Genomic DNA, 22,074 nt, shown 5'->3' on the forward strand with positions numbered 1-22,074 from the left:
GTTTGAAGATCCAAAGGCAAGAAGGGGCACGGCCTTCTCGAAGTGAAAACAGGCAGTGTGGCAAGGGTCTACAGGGTAGGCATGGGCTGGAGGAGGAGACGGGATAAGAACATGCAGAGTCCCGCATGAGCATGGTGTTTATTATTTAAAATGTGTGTAGTCTTGTGGTGATGAGCACGGGGTGTTGTAGGGAAACGTGGAATCGGTGCATTGCACAGCAGAAACTAATATTACACCCCATGTTAGCTAACTGGAACTTAAATAAAAACTGGAAAAACATAAAATGTGTGTAGTATATTTACTTACATGAATTGCATGTTCCCTTTGTACTCTTAGGTCCCTTATCAAGTAACTTAGCACACCCTCTGGTCACAGACCTACACTTCAACTCAATTCTTTTAGCTGATATGCAGGATTAACTCAAGGTACCAATTAACAGAATAAAGCTTTATTGTAGTTGTGGTAAGAAGGAAGCCGTTGTTAAAAAATTAAAAGGGGATGCAGATTTTTTAAAAGGTAATTCTGATCTAACTTCTATTAATGTGATTATATACAGTTTATAGAAGAGGTTTATATACTAGTGAGAAGGCAATTAATTTATTTCTTTAATAGAATTTATCCTTCACCCACCTAGATAATTTGACTTTCTATTCGTGTCCATTTTGAATTAGATAAAAGTATTCATGTTAGTTCCTTCATTTCATTCAAAGTATTGCCAAAATGATTTCACCAATTGTACATACTGAAATATTTCATTGTTTATTACTTCATTTCATTAAAAATGAAAAAAATTCTAATAATTTACCCATACCTATATATGTGAAATCAATTGTTTGCAATTCCTAACATTTTTAACAGCTACAAACACAAAAGACAGATGTAGCATTTTAATCAGAACACCTGCTTCGAAAATGACTTGCGTGGCTGGGGGGTGTGGGGAAGAGGAAATGAGGAGGGGCTGCTGACGGCTAGGAGATTTGTCTTGGGGTGATGAAATATTCTGGGATTAGACAGTGGTGATGGGTTGCACAACTTTGTGAAACGATACTAAAAATAATGAATTGTAAAGAGGTGATTTTTATGGCAATGTGACTTGTATCACAATAAAATTGTTGGAAAAAAAGTTTTTTTCAATCGCTTGAATTACTAAATCCTTAGAAGAGGCTTATGCGTTTGAATATTGTCTTAAATACTTCTTTGTCCTGTTGATAACCCAAACCCCTATATTACTGAGCAAAGACTTACATATTGACATGAGAGCAAAAGTTGAGCCATTATTAATATTAGCACATCTCCAGAGAAATGACGGCTCCAGACAACAAAAGACAAGAAATGCTAAAAGAATAATCTCAAAACCTACACTAATCACATTTAGACAGTGACATAAAAACAAAAACAAAAACCAGAAAATTTTGTTCTTTTACAAAGTCATCTTCCCATTATTTTTTCAAGTCTCAATATTAAATTACATCTAAATCTAAGTTCAAAGATGATCCATATAACTGGACAACTATCACATAACTCTAATCCATTAAAGGTTCTCTTCTGACTTCTCTAGGAAAGCAGATTTCATCCCTTACAACTGCATTAATCACTAACCCAGGCAAGCTGTTTAACTAATCAGAATCTGGGTCTGACAACTGCTCCAATTTACAGATTCCATTTTTGTGCCACCACGGGCACACCAAGCCCCTCAATCACTGTCAACTACAGAACAGGAGGAAGTAGACAACTTCCATTTTTAATGATTTCTTAATTAAAGGCAAAGTTACATTTGCCTGGCAGTTTTATCCATGCAAAATCACTCATATAGTTTCAAACCAATTAATCATAGGATAAATGCACTCGTATAAAGTGGTAATCCAAATCCAAATCCAAATGGAATAGAGAGAACATGTATCATTTATTTAAGACACCGAAATATACTTGGCAAAATAACTGTGGGTTAGCTTTAGGGTCTTTATCACTGGAAGCATGTATAATGGCAAATGCAGAATTATTTTCCAGGAAGGCTAGTGCCTTATTTGTGAAGAGATGAGGCAGATACTATATTTCCTTGGTTTAATGAAGTCCTGTCTGAAGGCCGTGATTAGGCTCAATGCCCTCTGGAAATGACTCCTGGCCCTAAGATTTTAATATTATGTGAAAAGTCAGACCCACGTATCAGTTATATGAGCTGTTGTTGTTGTTTTTCAATCACCTCACCTCCATGTCCAAAAAAGACAGACTAGAAACTCTGGGACGAGCTTTGGTAAAGTGCAGTAAGCCACAGACGATGCAAACCAGTCTTCTCGCAAAGGCCATCCTGAACTCAGCTGAGGTGGGGGCCTTTGCTTCCTTACCCAGGTTTCCAGCTGACCTTTCCGAGGCCTTTATTTTGTCATTATCACTTGTTATGTGCTCAGGGGTCTTTTATGGGCTCTTATTTCTGAAGACTTTCTACCATCTGGGTTTTCTCTCCAGTGCAATCAGAGACAGATATGGCTGCCACTTTAACACCTTTGGGATGTGCTTATGGCTTATAATGCCCTTGCTGGCATGTGGGCACATTGCCATGCAGCTCCCCGACAGCTAGAAAATCCTGTCTGCCCTCATAACTCTCCTGTAATGAACTTTTCCTACCGTTGAATCACCGATATGTATTTCTTGATGTTGCACTCCTTCTACGCATCTTCCATTTTCCAGCTGTTCCCTGAATGCTATATAAAAAAAGCAATTTTACTCTATGTGCTTTACTTATGTTTACTCATTGAAAATGGCTGTTACCTCTTCAGCACATTGATGTCTAATGGATTGTTCCATATTATACTGAGGAATCATTGATAGCACTGAAATTTGTTTTTCTGATTCTTCATAAGCCTAGGCCGTAATTCAGATGCTATTAAAAGTTAAGAGAGCCATACTTCTCTGATTTATGAAAATCATATAAGCCTTTGAAATTTATTTTTGTAATGCAGTTTTACTCTGATTGCCATGTCTTTTGATTGGTCTCCTAGTGCTATATGCTAACTGGTTCCAGCTCGTACAGATATAGGTTGGAGATAGGTATCTTTTCAGCTCCACATTTAATCCTCCCACCCCCTCTTTCTCGGGGAGTCATGTAACTGAGTTGAAATTCTACTGCAGTGTGCATGTATCCCAGAGAACCACATCAGCCCCAGGAAAGAGTTTTGACACTTGAAAGTAGTTCAATATCATCATACCAGCCAATAAGAAAAATAAATTTTTCAGGCTCTTACATAGAGGTAAGTACTAGGCACAAAGCAATCTCCTGATTTGCTCAAGCCAAAAATAAACAGTGAACTTTGGATATGATGAAGGAAACATTTAATTAAATTGAGACTTCTCTGAATTATCCGTGATGAAAATTATAGGCAGGGCAAAGCTCAGAGGGTTGACCAGTCCAGAACCATCGCCTCTGGTGTCCCTAGTAATTCTTCAGCAGAACAGACTGCCTCAAGCTTAGCCTACTTCAATTTTTCTCAATCCACCTCTATGAAGAACTTGTTCTTTCCGCGCTAATGTTCAATGGAGCAATGAAGTCGGTTCTACAGGTGGAATTGCAGACAACATTCACCCTATCCGACACCTTATAGAACTTCCACTCTATTAACCTACATCAAGTATGCAACTCAGACACATGAAACAATCTTTAAAGATTAATTACATTGCACGTTAAGGTTCTTGGGAAAGACGCACGAGCCTTTACTACCTCCCATCTTCAATGAATTTGTGTAAAAAAATTTTAAAACCAAATATGGGTAAAAGCAGGAAGCATTTTGAGGCTGCTTAATAGAATCGATACTTCTGACATGCTGATAATTTTCAAGGCTCTCGTGGTCTTCAACATGTGGAGCAGCTAGAGGTTACTGTCGATGGAGGAACTACAGTGTCAATGAAAGGCAACTTGAGAAATTGAGGAGGGCTTTCAACTCGAGAGCACTGTGCTCTTGTTTTCCACTAAGGAAAAAGAAATGTAGATTTCTCCCTCTCTAAGGTAATTAAGGAACTTTGAAAGTGAAGAGGATCATGACATTATCTAATATGATCCAACTCTTGGGAAAGCTTTTCTAAGACATGAATAGTCTTTTCATTTTCCCCGTCTCCCCGAGATTGCTGATATTGAAGGCAAGAGTTTCCTTCCTTCACATCACAGTTCAGTGACATAAAGTTCTGTCTTCAAAACAAAACAAACGGAAAAACATCTTCATTTCCACCTGAGGCCGGGGTGCAGAGGGGAAACACAGAAATGGAAAGCTGGCAAACGGTCTTGGAAAGGAGGTTAAGGCATTCTTTTGGGTCAAAATCATCTAATTTTGTGGTCACTTTCGACTAGTCGGGCTGATTTTTAGCATCCAGACGCTGGCTTAAAATACTGTGGACATTCCTTTGCTTCGCTCTTGGGACTGTTGCGAGTTGTTTGATCATATCCTTATTTGGATATTATTCTTTGATAACGATGGCTACACAATATGTTGCTTCCTCCAGTTATTTAGATGCTCCCATTTGCAAGCATCTGATTTTTAATAGATGGCACTTAATCATATTAGCAAAAAGGAGTGGTGCTTTTGATCACGTTACTGAATCTAGAGACCCATGTGGGCCATGCCCATAGGGCTATCACCTAACATCACAGTTGAACATCTCATCGCCCAGCTTCAAATTTTCACAATCCTGTTTTTCAGTCCCACAGGGAACATTTTGCCTATAATCAACTCTTTCCCGACTGCTCTGTGATGTTTCTATTTCCCTGGTACAGAAGGTGCCATTACTTTGCTTTTTATTCATTTCTGTGCTTTCCCGTAAAACTGCAATGATGATACACGGATGTTCTCCAGGTTTGTTTAGCAACCCTTGGGTTCACAACCTTGCTGGTAAATTTTAGAATCTCGAGATCGACAGCCTGAAACATCACCTGCCCTCCCCTGTTGTACCACCAGTAGTTGTGAAGCACCTGACTGTCAGGCAGCCCTCCAGGCCCCATTCAGAGATGGCTTAAAGCACAGAGGGCTGGGCCTGCAGCATACTGAGAGACCTGGGTTGACTGTGCTGTGGGATCTCAGGCAAATCACATATTCCGTCTAGGCTCTCGGGTCCCCGTCTGTCACGTAAATACTAGATACACCCCAAAGCTCTTTTCATTTCGCCACATGGGCACTGAGTGGTTGCAGTCTGAGGAAATATTATTAGCGTCGCGGGCTGTGGGCTACGTGTGAGTACATTCTCTCTCTTTCCCACATGTGCACACACCCACACATTCCGCTTGATTCGCAGGATGATTTCTCAGAGACATGACCTAATTTCATTTAGGCTCAGCATCTTGTCAGTGTGGGTCTTCATAGTTGCTTTATACAATTAAAATCTGGAATCTGAGACCGGAGCTCAGACTTTATTATTATTAGTCATGCTCAAAAGAAAAATAAGGAACTGATCTAGTGCAACGATGGGTCAGCAGGAAAGAAACACAATAAAAAGAGTACTTTTAAAAATGAAGCACCTCATGAGACTAAATATTAGGAATACTACAATCTCGGAAATGTCAGAACAGTTACATATCGAAGAGTCTTGAAAAGAAAACACACTTCAATTGGAACACTCATCTGTGGGAAAGGAAAAAAAAAAAACAAAAACCAAAAAAAAACCCAACCCAACAGACCTGAGAATATTGGCAAAGTCTTAGGATGAACATCTGCAATCTAGAATCTCAAATTATGATAATAATTGATACGAGCAAGTGTTGGATATAATATGGGATATATAGCTTGAAAATGTGAGTTTTGACTGCATAGATTCTGGGGGCGAAAGGCAGAATGGAAGATTAAGTTACAACCCTCAGAACCTTAGTGAAAGGCTCTACCTGGTAGAACGTGCTGCATAACACATTGATGCGTAACAGCTAAGAGAACACAGATGAAGAAGCCAAAAGCTGGCTCCTCAGGCCAGATGGGAAGAAACAAAAGACAAGGGGAAAAGAGACAAGCATGAGGTACGCATCATTACGTACAATTTTTGAAAAATGAATCAAAGAGGAGAGTGGTCTGCTCTAATTCTTCAAATTTAGAGAGTCGATGCAGCTAAGCTTTATTCTACATACTTTTAACAAATATAAGGGATGCATAATGGAAACCAAAGCCTTTCTTGTCCAGGAGAGCATCTCTCCTCATTTCACAATGGCTCTCTAGATTTTGATGTTATAGCATCGAATAGAACAGAACGAACAAAGTACTGTGTACATTACACCGCGTTTGCTCCAAGGGGAATCCAAATTTTGCAGTCATTTTACACCTAGCACCTTGCATCTAACGATTTCTGAACTAGACGCTGCTGGCTGGAAAGGAAAAGCATGCCATGCATGCTATTTTTTTCTTCTTCTATTTGCAATGCCAGGGCCGACTACGCCACTTTAGGAATGGGAATTCTTTGAAAACTAAAGTATTCACTTTAAAATGTCTGCCCCATGTCTAACTCATGAAACTGTGAGATCATGACCTGAGCCAAAACCAAGAGTTGTACACTTAACCGACTGAGCCACCCAGACACCCCTGTTTGAGTTCATTTTTGAGGCTGTCTAATAATAATTCACATTCATAATGATGACCCCAGAGTCAATCAGAAGGTATTAATCATATTCATTTAACTCTTTTAAGAAATGCAAGATAAAGGAAATTCTTTTTTGAAAGGTTTTCATTAAAAAAATTGTATATTTTTAACATCTTCATTGAGGTATAATTTATATACATATTTAAAGTATACACTTGGAGTTTGGACGTAAGTATATATCTGTGAAACCGTCACAACTAAGATAATGAAAATACTTATTAATTCTGAACAATTACGCATGCCCCCTTAGAATGCCCCTTTCTTGTATCTCTGTCCCCATGACCAATCCTAAAACAACTACAGATCTATCTTCTATTTCTGTAGTTTGCATTTTCTACAATTTTATATCAATGAAATCATACCTTACATACCCTTTTTTGTTTGTCATCTTTCACTCAGCATGATTATTTTGAAATTCATATATACTGTGTATATCATTAGTTCAGTCTTTCAAAATTGCTGAATTAAATAAAAAATATAAATAATAAATAAAAATAAAATAAAATAAAATTGCCAAAAAAAAAAAAAATGTCTGCCCCATGGAGAACACAAGTTAGGCCGTCCTTGGAGCCATTAGCTCGAGCAACAACCTTTTTGCATAATGTAGCTTTGTTATCTCTTCCAGGATTATATGTTCCTGCAAACAGCAGAGGCACCCCAATATCTTCCTTAAGAAAAAACATGACATCTTGGGCATTCAAAACAAATCAAGACAGCTACCCCTAGAAGCATGTGGTGATAGGGCTCTGTTCCACAAAGAGGTAATTTGCTAGTATTTTAAAACCCTGACATGTGTGGTGATCTCTTCCTTCCAGGTATGCAACTGGACTCAGACATGTTGGTGAAACGGCCCACGAGAGAGAAATTTCATACATGGTGATTTGGGGGCCGTGGTAGTAGGGAAGATGCACTTATCTTAACTCCTGCCTGGGATCAGTCCCTTGTCCCATTCACCAGGCAGAGTTCCTTAAAATGGGCCACACTGGGGCACCTGGGTGGCTCAGTTGGTTAAGCGTCCGACATCGGCTCAGGTCATGATCTCACAGCTTGTGAGTTCGAGCCCTGCGTCAGGCTCTGTGCTGACAGCTCGGAGTCTGGAGCCTGCTTCGGATTCTGTGTCTCCCTCTCTCTGCCCCTTCCCCGTTCACACTCTGCCTCTCTTTCTCTCTCAAAAATAAAAACACATTAAAAAAAAATTTAAAAAAAATAAAAAGGGGCCACACTGACCTTCAGCACGGGGCTATGACTCAGGTTTATTAGCAAATGGCATTCAGTCCCTTCCAGGTGGACCCTGTTTTCATTATTTTTCTGCAACTTGAAATAGAGCGATTGGGCCTAAAGTCATCAAAAGGCAAATGATGTTGTTCACTGCACGTGCAAATCTTAAGCACATATCCTCACATATGGATATTTTTGTGATCCGCTTTTGAATACGGGTAGGCCTGACTAATTTCTCCAGGAAGTTTCATTACACCATTTTTCCTCCTTAGAAGAGGACTTTCATTCTCTAGAGCAGCCTTCTGGTGCCAAAGCCCAGCTGGAATCTAGGGATGCAGACACAGACTGAACTTGTCACAGTAGTGCCAGGCAAAGACCCTACACGACAGAAAATCGTGTGCTGCTGGACAAATTGACTTTGCTAAGAGGCTGAATGAAACTGACTCACTCATGATCCATTAGGCAACTGGCTGGCATCCAGCAGGCTAGAAAATAGCTACACAGAATAAATCTTAGTGTCTGTTGCCGGCAGCCAACTGTGCTAAATTCTCATAGTGTGTGTGTATGTAAGAGGTAGTGCCGACCTCGTCCCGAGAACACTTAAAAAAAAAAAATTACCTGATTAGATTTGGAATATACTTAAAGTCATTGTGCATATTAGAGTGGGTTTTGGAAGCAAATTAAGTTATGGAAATAAAGAAGGAAGAAGAGACCTCAAAGGTTTATTTATTTGCCTGTCTTTGATTAGAACAGTGCTATGTATACAGTGGGTATTCAATAAAGGCAGTCGCTGCTAGCTATGAAGATGGCGATGTGATAAAATCAGTATCATTTTTTTCTTCAGGGCGAAGAGGGTGTATATATATATATATATATAGCTTTTAATTATGAAGGCAGAAAGCAGCTCAACCATTAATGTAAAAAGCTCAAAGAAGGGTACCACTAAAGTATCTCTTTACACCACAGTTGAATGCAACTCCCTAATTAGCAGGAAGAAAACACAAATTTATAAATGAGTCACACCAACAATTCCCACAACTTCTTTGCTCTTCTTCCTATATTTAACTTTTGCAGAATCTTGCTACTTAAAAGCTACCCTTTTCCAAAGTTTTGATCAGTTGAAACAAAAGTACATAAACACCCTTTAAGAGCTGCTCCACATGTCATACTAATATCTTCATTCACTAGGATATAAAGAAAATGGTGGTTGCACCTGGGATTCTCTTTTCTTCAGGTCATCTTCAGGTTCTGTTCTTAGACAGCGTGTCTAGTGCAAGTTGGAGCAATCCTGTCCTGGGCAAACAGGTATGTTTTGGGGGCTGTTATCAGTAGAGGAAATGGCATGGAGCACAAGGCTGCATGTTATGATGGAGTGAATGTGCATTTCACCTTTTAACTTACATGAAAATGAAGGTTACAGATGGCCTTTTCTTGCGGGATAGAGGGGTTTACGCTCAATGAATGGCTAACCCACAGAGAGACAGAGGTTGAGATACAGAACACCAAAATCCCTATATTTCTATGTAACTTTCGTAAGGATATCCCCCTACAATAGTGGCTAGATACTCCTCCTATTCCTTCTAGGAATAGAAGATAAAATAAAATCACCTCAGATTACTCATTCTTTGGGGATGGCCACCTCAGCCTAAATATCAAGATCTCTGATAAAGGGTCAGTCTGTTCAAGGTTACTATTGACATTAAAAAAAAAAAAAGTCATTGTCTGCCCTCCTCTGCTTTCCTGACATGCCCACAGAGTTCATTTCCCAAGATCTACAGGTGCTGATTTTAATCCTATGGAGCCCTGGGTCTTTACACACTATTACTATTACACACAGAACTTTAGAGTCTAATGACAATCCAACAGGGCCGAAAATATTGGCTTAAATGTCCCACAGTAATGCCACATATGTTCTTGGGAATGCAGCAAGGGCACTTGGCAAAAGTGATGTCTGGGTCTCTATTGTCCTCACTGCACCTATGGCCAGGTGATGCGGTCCCACGTTAAAAGCCCGTCTGGCTGGCGTGGAGCAGACGTTTTCACATGGTGCTGTGTGGGTGACAGGCTGCTGCAGAATGTGAGTGGAACGTGGGGCCAATGGAATTATGGGGTCGTATGGTCCCAAAGTTACTTCAACAAGAGGAAATCAGACTTTATTGTTTTGAAACAAAACAATAGGATTTCACTTGGAGAAAACAGGGACACAGATGCTTTAAGAATTTTGAAAAGCCCTTGGATCTAAGTCAGCAGTGAGTACCTAACTCTACTAGAGTTGGACTCCTTCCGGGATCTCAGAGTTGAGGGTGTATCAAAATTTGCTTCAGGAAGGGCACTGATATCTCAGACCACTTTTCCTCAGACAGACCTTAAGTCCTAGGTAGACCCCAGAACCAAATCAGCTTCCTATTGGTTCTTCTTTCCAAGGTGAGGCCACATAATGATATAATTCAAGTTACTAAGATGAGAACAGAAGCCAAAACATTTCCAGGGGCAAGAGGTAGGACTAAGTCTAAATTGGCTATTATCATGATGTGTATGTGAAATTACACACTCCCTGAAGTTTGATACTCATGACCATGAGCTGTATTAAAAGTTGTGAAAAGAGATGTGAATCAGTCAAGAAGATAATGAAATGAAAATATGATGTAACATTTACCACGTCATTTCTTTGTTAATAGGTACATAAACCAAAAGGTGCCTTCACTACAAAAAGATATAACGTAGCTATTTAAAACAAAACAAAACACTCACTGCTCACTGCAAAACTATAAAAGGCAAACTTCATGAGGGGAAAAACAGAAACAGCCACAAGTACAGATTAGTCACCGCTACCATTTTCTAAGTGTCCTTCTAGAAGCAATCTTTGTTGTTGTTTTTTTGTTTGTTTGTTTTTGTGCTACTTGCAAATATTTGCAAAGAAAGGTAATTTTTATCATGTCACATTTATGGAGACACAATACATAGAGAAACAATACATGAACTCCTCCCTTCTTTGCTGTTTTTGGTTTTCTTGACGTCCCTATAATCCTAGTTTTATCTACAAACTGCCAAGTGCCCAAGTCCACACTAGAGAAGCAGATATTATGAGAACCTGTGAAGCACAAGATCTTATCCGAAAAATTGTTTCAAATTCTGTTTGATCACAAAAACTCCAAACTATACAAATAATAGGCTCACTTTTTCTTGGACAGCTCTACAGTTGGCTGGACGGTTGCTTTTTCAGTCCTATCAATCCCTTTGGGTATTCAAGATACTATCTTGCTTTTCTTGGCTGCAGCACTCGCTCTTGGAAAACATCTGGGCCACAAGGCACATGTTGTGTTTAAGATTATGGTGTGACGACCCCAGGAGGCTGACTAGAGCCTAGACAATACAAGAACAAATGTGATGCCGAGTAATTCAACATTTCAAATGCCTAATAGATGAACCAGCAACAAACTGTGGTCAGGAGTAGAATGAAAACAGGAACAAGAATGCACAGAGAACCCAACTGGCCCAACAGTGGAGAGAATATTTATTTATCTTTATTAATTAGCAATCTAAAGCAGCAACTGTTTTAATAACTTCATAGGTAAGTGAAATCATTGTTGAAAAGCTGTCACTCTTCATTACACGGGGTCTTCTGGGGCTTGGAAAAAGATTTTCTGGGAGTTTTACCAGGGAGTGAAATTCCTTGCCTATATAGATTTGAGATTCATTCCATAGTTCAAAAACAAACATTTTTTTGTGCATTCACTGCACACGGGGTCAGGATTGGGCAGGGGGAGGCACACAGGTGATGATTAAAAATAATAAGTGGTAATGATAACAGGATTTATGTCTTAAGAGAGTTTATTGTCTGATAAGAAAAGTAAGGCAAATTAAAAACTAAGATCTTTATAAAAGCAGCTTTTAGCAAATCCTTGTAGCTGGGAATAAAGGCAGTTTTATCCCATGCTTTGAAATAAGGGTATAATGTTAATTATTGGAAACTGGTTGTAGGGCAAACCCTTCTAGATGGGGTGAGTGGTGTAGGTGAGAAAAGCCACAACATATTTGGAAATTATAACGAATACTGAAAGGCCACATATCTTAGCCCATAGTTGTAAATTTTCTTTTTTTAAAAACGTCTGTTTTTTAATTTTTTATTTTTTGAGAGAGAGAGAGAGAGAGCACACGTGCACAAGTTGGGGAGGGGTAGAGAGAGAGAGAGAGAGGGAGACAGAGGATCTGAAGCAGGCTCTGTACTGACAGCTGAGAGGTCGATGCAGGGCCTGGACTGAACTGTGAGATCATGACCTGAGCCAAAGTCAGACACTTAACCAACTGAGCCATCCAGGCGCCGCATGAGATGTAAATTTTCGATGTATTTTAATGACAATCCTTTCTTTTCTTTTTCTTTCATTAAAAATATCAGTAGCCTGATGCCTTGTTTTTGTGTCTCATGGTTTTCTCTTCTATATACCATCAAAGCTAATTCCTATTTTCTTGGTAAGATCTAGCCAGGATGTTAGGGACGCCCACTCCTCTTCTCCTGCTGCAGCTACGACACTTCTCTATGGATCTTTGCCCACAGGCCCGAGCTATGCTACAGCAAGCGCATGCTCACACGTAGCTCAGAGAATAATAGAAGGAAGCGATGGGAGATAGAGAAAGATTCTGTTTTGGGGGGCGGTGCTTGCTATGTGCCAGATACTGTCAAAGTGCTTTACATGTAATAACTCATCTAAACTTTACCACTCTATGATTCAAGTGCTATTTTTGTCCCCATCTTACGGATGAGGAAACTGAGGCCTCCGAACATTACAACTGTCTGGGGCCACATAGCCAACAAAGAAGTAGAGGCACATACCAAACCGAGGCAGTTTGTGTTCAGCCTGTGCCCTTAAATACTTCACTACGCTATGCCTGATCAAGACGAATCAGGGAGAATGGTAGCATAAATCATGTAAAAATACAATTTCTGAAAGCAATGCCAGCTCTCCTCCTCCCCAAAATACCTGGAATGAATTCTTTTCAAAATAATGTCTTTCATTCACACGTTTTGATCGTGAAAGTCCAGCACAATTACTGCTATTGTACAAAAGGCTAATTTGTATTCCTGAGTACCCCGAGCTGCAGGCTGCCTATCGCAAGGATGATTTCAAATTTAGCAATTTGCTCCATCTTTCATCAGAAAAGTTTGTGGCTCGGACCTAGTGAGGTCCTCATGACTGTCACGTAAGAAGCAATAACCATTCCTAGATGAATTGCGATGGTCTCTCCAGGCACTCAGAAGATTACAATCGCTGCTAATGGTTCTGAGCCTCTTGGCTTCCACTAGTAATGGATCATCTGTCTAGTTTGACAACCTCCTTAATAGTGCTTCCTCCTCACAGTGTGTTGAGGCTCATGCTCAGCTTTTTTAGTCCCATCTGTGGCTTCCGGTTTTTCCTTTGTTCTTTTTCCTTTCAGAATAACTTCAACTGACTTCAGACGATAGTGCTCTATTACACCTTTCAATGTGCATACCCACTTCTGCCTCCGTCCACCCCTGCATCTATTCATCCCTCCATCCATCATCTATCTGCCCACTTTCCTCTTAAAATAGCTTGTCTGAAATTCTCACAGATGATGCCAGAATAATCTTGTTTCACTCCTCACTGAGATGTTGCTAACAATGATGTATTGTAGATATTACCGATTCTTTGTAGTGTCTCTTGTCTCCTTTCCGAGGCTGATGATCCATATCATCTTTTCTATTTTATTAATAAAGACTGGTATGCTGAAGATGGTTGCGTGTTGTTGACGTATAGATCAGGATTTTTAAAAGAAATATCAATAGTCCCAAGACGCCTGAGTCCAGTATTCATTCAAGGGTAAAATCATGAAGAATTTAGCAGCTGGCACCACACGGGTCCTTTGCATCTAGATTCAGACACTGGGTTAATACAGCTCTGTTCCTAACTTCAGTGGTAACTGGCTATATACTCCCCGTCCTCTGTGGTATCACTATATCATTAATACCAAACACTCTGTCTCATGCACCACTCTGAACCTAGCCCGTAAATGGAGCACACTGTCCTCCACCTCCTATGAGTCATCGTTGGCCGCTCCCAAGCACAGAGCTGGCCTGGCCTCACAGTCTCTGGGGCTCTCTCATTTAGACCTTCCTCAGTGCGTTACCAGAGAGCTGGCCACGCATCTCTCAGGACAGCTGTGTTACTCACCTTAGAGAATCAGAGGATCTTAGTGGAAAGCAGGTATCCAGGTTTATATCGCCTTCCCTCAGCCCTTTCTGTCTTTTAACCGTTTCCAGGCGAGTGTGCCACAGGCAATTCTGTGTCTGAGTAAGGGTTTCTTACATCTTCTGAGTCACTCTAAACCTGCAGATTTTCATATATACCATCACTTCCTTTGGCCATTGCTTGTTGCTCTGACTCAGCTCATTTTAGTGTGGGCCCCAAAATCTCATTTAGCTGTCATTTTGGAAAATAGATTCTTGTTTCTGGATTTCCTCAATTTTTTCTTTCATGTGTCATCCCTAATGTAATATAGAAAAAAAAAATCATTTCCTTTTTTTTTCCTTGCCTCTTGGTTTGTTTCTAAGTTCAGACTCATTGTTTTCAACATTCTAATATAAGTTAGGTATATCATTTGTAATCCTAGGTCGTCCCCCCCACCCCCACCCCATATGTTTTCACTCCTTAAGGAAAGAAACAGAAAGGAGTCATATCGGTAACTCGGACCTGTCACAGTCGGGGAGAGAGCACTAACCAGAAGTATAAAAACAGGGAGGTTTACCCGGCTAGTCTGAATCCTGGAAAAAAATATTTAAGACAGCAATTATAATGATAAAAAACACTATATCCTTCTTTTTTATGCTATGATTTTATAATAAATCTTTTTTGGAGAGAAGACATCAAGGTTACAGAGAAAGTTACCGATTTCTAAAATTTAAAATTTAAACCTATCAATTAGGCATCAGGGGTGCCTGGGTGGCTCAGTCGGTTAAGTGTCTGACTTCGGCTGGGGTCATGATCTCGTGGTTCGTGAGTTCGAGCCCTGCACTGCTCTTTCCTATCTCTCTGCCCCTCCCCCACTTGCTCTCTCTCAAAATAAATAAATAAACTTAAAAAAAATTAGACATCAGACAGGGTCAAATCCTTACGCTGAGTGACTCATTTTTTTTCAGTTTGTTGATTTACCAAATTTGATTTCTGTAGGAGTATCCCTATATTTCCTCAAATGTCATTTCTATCACATCCCTTTTGGAGGAGACCTTCCTCATACACCATTCTAAAACTGGTTCCGAAATTCAGCACATTTTTCTCCAGTCCTATGAGTCATCAACTGGGGGTGCTATGAAGCAGAAAGATTTCAATGTTCTTTGTAGAAATTTTTCTCTTATTATTTTCAAGCTGAAAAGTAGCGTGGAGATGCTGGAGACCAGTCATTGGCAAACTGTATCTACAGCCCACGAGTAACATATTTAATTGTTTTCAGAAGCAGTTCTCCATGGAGGATGAGGGAGTCGAAATCTTAGACGTCTGGGAGCCAAAAGCAGAATCTGCATGCGGCGAAGGTGGAGGTGCAGGTAGAGACGTGGACGGAAAGGTGTTTCGCTGGGTCTGAAAAGCCCCCCCAACCCAAGATCCTGACAAGACTTCACAGCAGAAAAAGACATTGCTCTCTTCCTCTCTGGTTGAGAATCACTGACTTAGACCAAGTCCCTACAAAAGAATAAATTCTAGCACGACAAGGCAGTGACTCCCATAAAGTGCTTAAACAGTCTTAGTGGCAGAGCTGAGATAGGAATGCAGGCTTACTGACCTAGCCAAATGATTTTTTTCTCTAAAACCCTGCTGTTAGTGTGTCCAGGTGTCAAAATTTTTAGTACTGAAGAATTTGGAATCGGGAAATCACTCAAAATCTATGTAATTCCTGCTTTATAGTTCTATTCCTTGCGGTGATGGAAATGTTCTACACTTGACGAAATCAACATCAATATCCTGCATGGGGAACATGGCAAGGAATAAATGGGATCTTTCTGTATTATTTCTTACAACTGTATGTAGATCCACAAGTATCTCAAAACAAAACTTAACTTCAATAAAAACTGTAGTTACTTAGCAATTGGATTCAACTCAGACTAGAGTCTGTGTCTGTTTTTTTCTGAAAAGGTCAGTAGTGTCAAAACTGCCCCAAATTTATACCACCTACCTAGTTAGCTCTCTGCTCTCATAATTTACTGGATATTTCACAATAAAATGTTCAAATTGATGAGAGTAGTCAAAAGAAAAATCAATGTTGAGAATCAATGTTGAGAATAACGCGACCTGCTCAAATCTGAGACTATCAAGAAGGTTCTCCCCAAACATATTTGAAGAAAATGTTAATTGTCAAAAAGTGGTGTTTTAGGATCATTTCCTCAAAAAAATACCTCTCATTCCTTTCTTAATAATAGAAAAATATATAAAGAAAGCAAGCAGAATAAAAAAAAGCAAGATGAAGATACCTCAGTTCCATTAAAATGTAAGTCATTTATCCATACAAGTAACTTACCAGTACAAATGAAAAGGTTAGCTCTCCTAAAATACCTCACTCAAGACTCTGTTTAAAAGTGGAATACCTCTTGAGAAAGCAAAAAGAAAATCATGTTATTTTGATGAGACAGATTAAAGGCACAAACTGCAGACACCAAATATTCTCTGAAATAAAACAATTATTTGATTGTGAGTAACATTTAAGGAGAGCTAAGTATAGGCATGAGAAAAATTAAAAAAAAAATGTTATGCATCTTCTGGTTTGTTCCTTTTGTCCCCCTGACCTGGGGATTCTAGAATTCATTTTCATCATGAAGTAAATTAGAAGAGCCCCAGGATTTGAAAAAGGAATGCAGACCGAATTCCTGGCTACAGCACACGGTAAGTCCACAGAAGACACGAATGCTATCTGCACTCAAATATCAAAATGTAGTAGCATTTCACCAGCGTAAAGTACAAAGGTGACAGAAGAGACTGGTCAGAGGGAGTCTTTCCTCCTAACCCTGCAGAGTGAGGAGCATTGGAAGACTTCCCTGTGTAGGAAGGAGGGGAAACATTAGGATGAATTAGAATGAGGTGACCCTTCTCTTGGGGGCATTGCAGGCTCCAATAAAACACAGACTGCAGAATATCCAGTCTGAATATCTATTGTGAATGAGCAAATGGGACCCTATTTTTGTCTTCATGAAATCAACTCTGCCTAAAAGTACGTTCAGCTTGTTGGACGGTTCCTCACTTTCCACCTCTTTTGTTCCAGAGACTGCCAAGTGAAAGCCAATTTGCATTTTTACAGTCAATTTCCAAAACTGACACCGAATCCTTCTGCAAAGGCTTTTCTTAAATTGCGCTGGTCTGTGGTGCGGAGACCCCCTGACAGTTCTATAGCCTGCATTCCCTTGCTTTATGGCAACTTGGATCAACATAAGCCCTGAATACTGTCAACTGATATGACACTAAAACAAGAGTAAATAAACATGAAAACGACTCTGCTGGCTCCTGGTCATAAACGCAGAAATGGTGAGGTTGTCAAGTTTGCCTGCACTTAACAACAATATGTTTCTTCGTGGAACGGATCCAAAAATTTGAAGCTAATCTTAAAAAGCCAGAATTCTTGCACGCATAAACAAAAGCTAAAGCCTTTAACCAACAGATGTAAATTAAAGTTGCCTGCTTGAACTGGCTGTGATAATATTTATTATTATAAAGATAAAAGGTTAAATATAAATTACACTAAATGTATAGCTGACATTGCCATTTTTTCTTTTCGTTCCAGAGTTTATGAATTTCCCTCGATATCTGTCAAGATACGTGCTTTCTAAATCAGTTTAGATAAGGTGTTTATTCTAAGGTTTAAGTTTTTATTCTAAACTCAGTTACTGACTTACTTGGAAATTGACTGTAAAATTGACAAAGGAGAGTTTCTTAAAGAAGAACAGTTATGTTTTGCTACATAAATTTCATATAAATTACAGACAACAGTTTTCATGTCCACAAGCCTTACCGTTAACTATTTATTATTCTAATATTTTGTACACAGAAAAATAAAAACAGTATACACCCGGGAAACACTACGTGCTGCCTTCTCCATGACAAGCGTCAGAGATACTCCAAGTGGCCAAGGGGATTTCCCTATAGTTCTGTAGCATGTGAGATTTTACTTCTAAAAAAGAACTTTTCAGAAAATATATCCTGAAAAGTAAAAGCAGGGAGAAGCATGTATTACAACACTAACGGTATGCTACAGGAATATTTTCCTCACGACTAAGTCTGAATAAACTTACTATATCTTTTTTTTTTTTTCAACGTTTATTTATTTTTGGGACAGAGAGAGACAGAGCATGAACGGGGGAGGGGCAGAGAGAGAGGGAGACACAGAATCGGAAACAGGCTCCAGGCTCCGAGCCATCAGCCCAGAGCCCGACGCGGGGCTCGAACTCACGGACCGCGAGATCGTGACCTGGCTGAAGTCGGACGCTTAACCGACTGCGCCACCCAGGCGCCCCTAAACTTACTATATCTTTTAGGCATCATAAAATCTCTTTTTAGTCCTGTCGTATTGAAAACTATGTGTCGTAAAACTATACCTTGAAAAACAAAATTCCAATACAGTGACTACAACTCTTACTTTGTCCAAACTTAAGGGAAAAAAAAAACCCCACCTTATTCTGAGAGGAACTGAAATAAAATGAACACCCAATTACCATAATTTTTAACACAAGGTATAACAGGTATTTGCTCCCATTATAATACTAGAAATATGGAAGCAAAACAAAGCTTACAAGACTCCTATTTTGGGTATTTTTCTTTTGGTTTATTCATTAGTAGTTAGTCTAATATTTCCATAAGAACTCTATGTCCAAAGTAAGTAGGTATTCAGAGAAAGAAACAAAAACAAAAACAAAAACAACCCACACCACTGGCAAGCTTCTAGAGAAACTGTGGATTTAAAAGTAGGTTATTGTAATTCAGGACTCCTCACTCTTGTATATGCTAAAGTGCTTTGTGAATCTTCAGGAACGTAAAACCAACTCCCACCTAACTCTGCCCATGACAAGACACCCCCCTCACCACCCCCACTCCTGCCCTTCATTCATTTTCTGTAGTAACATCCACTGAATGGCACTGAATTCATTTTTTGAAATCTTTAGATCACAAAATTGCTACTAACTAATGAGGATATTGTGCATTTGGTTGTAATTTTTCATTTGATTCCTCAAATTCATGTTCTGCATTAAATATTTACTACTTGCCCAAATTCAGGACTCAAGGTTGGCTACAGAACATGAGAACCAGAATGAAAACAACAGTGGACTTGAGGGCACAGAACAGCTGAGGGCGAGGTCCTTCCTTCCACTAACAGGCTCGTGTGGCTCCGAGGAAGGCTTTTAATCTCTACAGACAGCAGTTTTCTCATTTAATACAAGGCAGTTAGGCTAAAAATCTCTGTGGCTCTTTCCCATGTAATTCTTGTAATAGCAAAGAGCATATAGATGTTCCCAAGGAGGTATTTATTTATCCAGTCAATGCCTGGCAGTGACTTAATCAGTAGGTGTAGACCGGTAGCTTTTCCATATTACCTAGATTTCTCTGCCAGTATAGAAGTGTCACCAATAGGATGTTCGAAGGCAATAAAGGATAATTCAGTTTCAGAATAAATCATTTCTATAGGTAGTGTTTTTAAAAACAAACCAGTTCTTGACTGGCGCCTGGTGAAAACCTAGGTTTCTTATCCATTTTCACAGCAAGATTACTTTATAATTCTCAACAATATGGATCATACGTGTTTATACATTTTTTTTTTCCTGAGAAGCATAATGGTCACAGTGTCACACAAGTGTTATAAAAAAAAAAAGTGGCATTTTTTTTTCACATTACAAATCAATTCTTTTCTTAAATACACAAGAATATTTCAAGTCTAGGTGCTTAGATTGAACACACAATCATATGTAATAAGGAAAAATAGTTACTCAGAGCGTAGTATCACTAGTCAGTTACACAGTAAGAGGATAACTAGCTGATAAGTAATAAAAGAGAAAAAGGAGAAAAGTTAATTGCTATAAATCTGTGTGACTTTCATTCATTTGACTCACTGAGATCAGGATCTGTGAGTATGATTCTAGATAGAAATTAAACCGGCAAAGGCTATTATGAATTCAGAGGACTCAGTGTCCAACAAATCAATGGATATAACCTGTTAAAACAAGTTGAAAATGAACTGAAAACCAAAAAAGGTTACTTTTCGGAAGATTAAAAAAAAAGCGGATGATGGGCATTAAGGAGGGCACTTTCTGGGATGAGCACTGGGTGTCATATGTAAGAAATGAATCACTGGGTTCTACTCCTGAAGCCAAGACTACACTGTATGTTAACTAACTTGAATTTAAATTAAAAAAAAAAAAGTGGAGACAAGTAAAACAATGGTTCAGATATTAATGTGATAGAGAGATAAAAACATATCTGCTGCTAGAGTGTGCTTAAATTAGGTATTGCTGCTATTACCGAAAATAATAGCAGTGTATCTGCTATTAATCTCTGGACATAAATACAGTATGGCCTGTCAACGCCTGGAGGAAGTATATCTTTTTGTTATGTTGGCATGATAGGTAATTATGATGTTTTTTATATTTAAAACTTTTTAAAAAACACATTGTGAATTCGTAAAAAAAAAAATGAGAGAGAGAGATACAGAGAGAGAGAGAGAGAGCAGGACACTCAATAACGTGGCCATCTGCCGACAACAGACTACTTCAGGACAGCCATCTGACCATGGCTCTCCCTACTCTGAATTCTGTTTACGATGTCAATGCCACAGGTCAAAAGGTAGTAAATGGAAGGCAGAAGAACTCGAGACATTTTGGCACATCATCAAATGCTTCCAGTTACTAACTGGGGCTTCAGGAATTCAGTTCAGTTGAATGTACTATGGTCTTAGTTCTTTATTTAGCATGATTGGAAAGAACCTAGAGATGGTTACAAACAAATCATTTAAAATAAGTTCTTATGGATATTAATGCACTGAATTTTTTTTTCCTGAAAAGAGACAGTAAGTGGAGAACGACTAAGAGCAAGCATATGAAAAACAGTAAACTTCCCATTTAAATGAGAAAGAACTAAAACATAAAGTTCTTCTACCTAGTAGAATGGAGTACAGTATGCAAGTTCGAAGTTCAACATTCTCCTTTGGAGAAGATATATTTATATTTATACTCTCTAAGTATATAATTCTTATACAGCCTGTCCAGTTAATCCTAATAGGCTGAATGCACCAATCTCTCCTGCTAAATATAACATCACAGTGCCTCTGATGCTTACCCAGTCAAGTTCAGATTCTTCAACCTAGCATTTCAAGTCCTTTCCAATGAGACCCAAACTATGACTGCAGTCTTACCTGCCTCTCTCTCCCTACATGTGTTCTTTGCTTGAAATGACCTATGATCCTGCCACATGGAAAGCTGATGGCAGACGTTTCTACCTCCGAAACTTGAATGCTTTTCCTCCTCCTCACTGCTTTTTCCTTTTCAAAACCGTACTGTGCACTCAAGGTCTCCCTTGATTTGTCTCACCAGATATGATACTCTGTGTGCAGAACATTCATTTTTCTCTCTTTCTCTTCCCAAACTGAACTGTAAAGTTGTGAACTACTGAACTACACTGCATTGCATAGAGAACTACAAAGAACTAACTGCTAAGTCCTCTGTGTTCTCTTAAGTCATCTGAAGTGTCTACATCTCTTTCAGCACATGAAGGCGAAATTTTATTATCTTTCCTTGGATTTTTCTGTAACAGCCTAATGTTACAGAGCAGAGGGGCTCTGGAAGGGGACTGCTTGGAATCTACTACTTACTAGTTTGGGTAAATCTCTCTCCTCAACTAAAACAGTAACAGGTTAGTAATAGAACCTAAGTCCTTAGGTGGTTATGAGGATCCGATTGGATGAGAACACTTGGGATTGGGCTGATACATAAATAAACAAGCAGGCGAGATTTATTAAACTGAAAAACTACCTCAAAATAATTTAAGTGTCAAAAGCTCACTTGTTATACATGGTTTAGGTTCAGGTAATCCCTGACTATTTGAGCACTTTATGCTCACATGTGTACTTGTGTTGCAATGGCAAACTTAATACGTATATACTAAATGATGAATGTACTGCACTTAAGCAAGCTAACAGTATGTTCAATTTGGAAGAAAAAGGGCACAACTAAAACAAATGCATAAAAATTATGGAAGTGTATTATAGAATATAGCTTTA

General features: G+C 39.1%; 1 protein-coding gene across 8 annotated transcripts in view; it reads right to left on the minus strand.

The window, feature by feature from the left end:
- Positions 1 to 22,074, minus strand: part of NRG1 (neuregulin 1) — a 1,107,867-nt gene that overhangs the window by 62,008 nt on the left and 1,023,785 nt on the right. Inside the window, exon 1 of one of the 8 annotated variants that reach the window (XM_047090545.1) lies at positions 14,007 to 14,066. The exons of the other annotated variants lie outside the window; for them this stretch is intronic. The gene's annotated coding sequence lies outside the window, so the exon portion shown is untranslated. Of the gene's footprint in view, positions 1 to 14,006; positions 14,067 to 22,074 lie in introns of those variants that run through there. 8 annotated transcript variants of the gene reach the window in all.

This window comes from Lynx rufus, unplaced genomic scaffold (assembly GCF_022079265.1).
Source record: "Lynx rufus isolate CCGP_SWC_20201006 ecotype Redwood Valley unplaced genomic scaffold, mLynRuf1.p SCAF_3, whole genome shotgun sequence".
NCBI classification, from domain to species: Eukaryota; Metazoa; Chordata; class Mammalia; order Carnivora; family Felidae; genus Lynx; species Lynx rufus.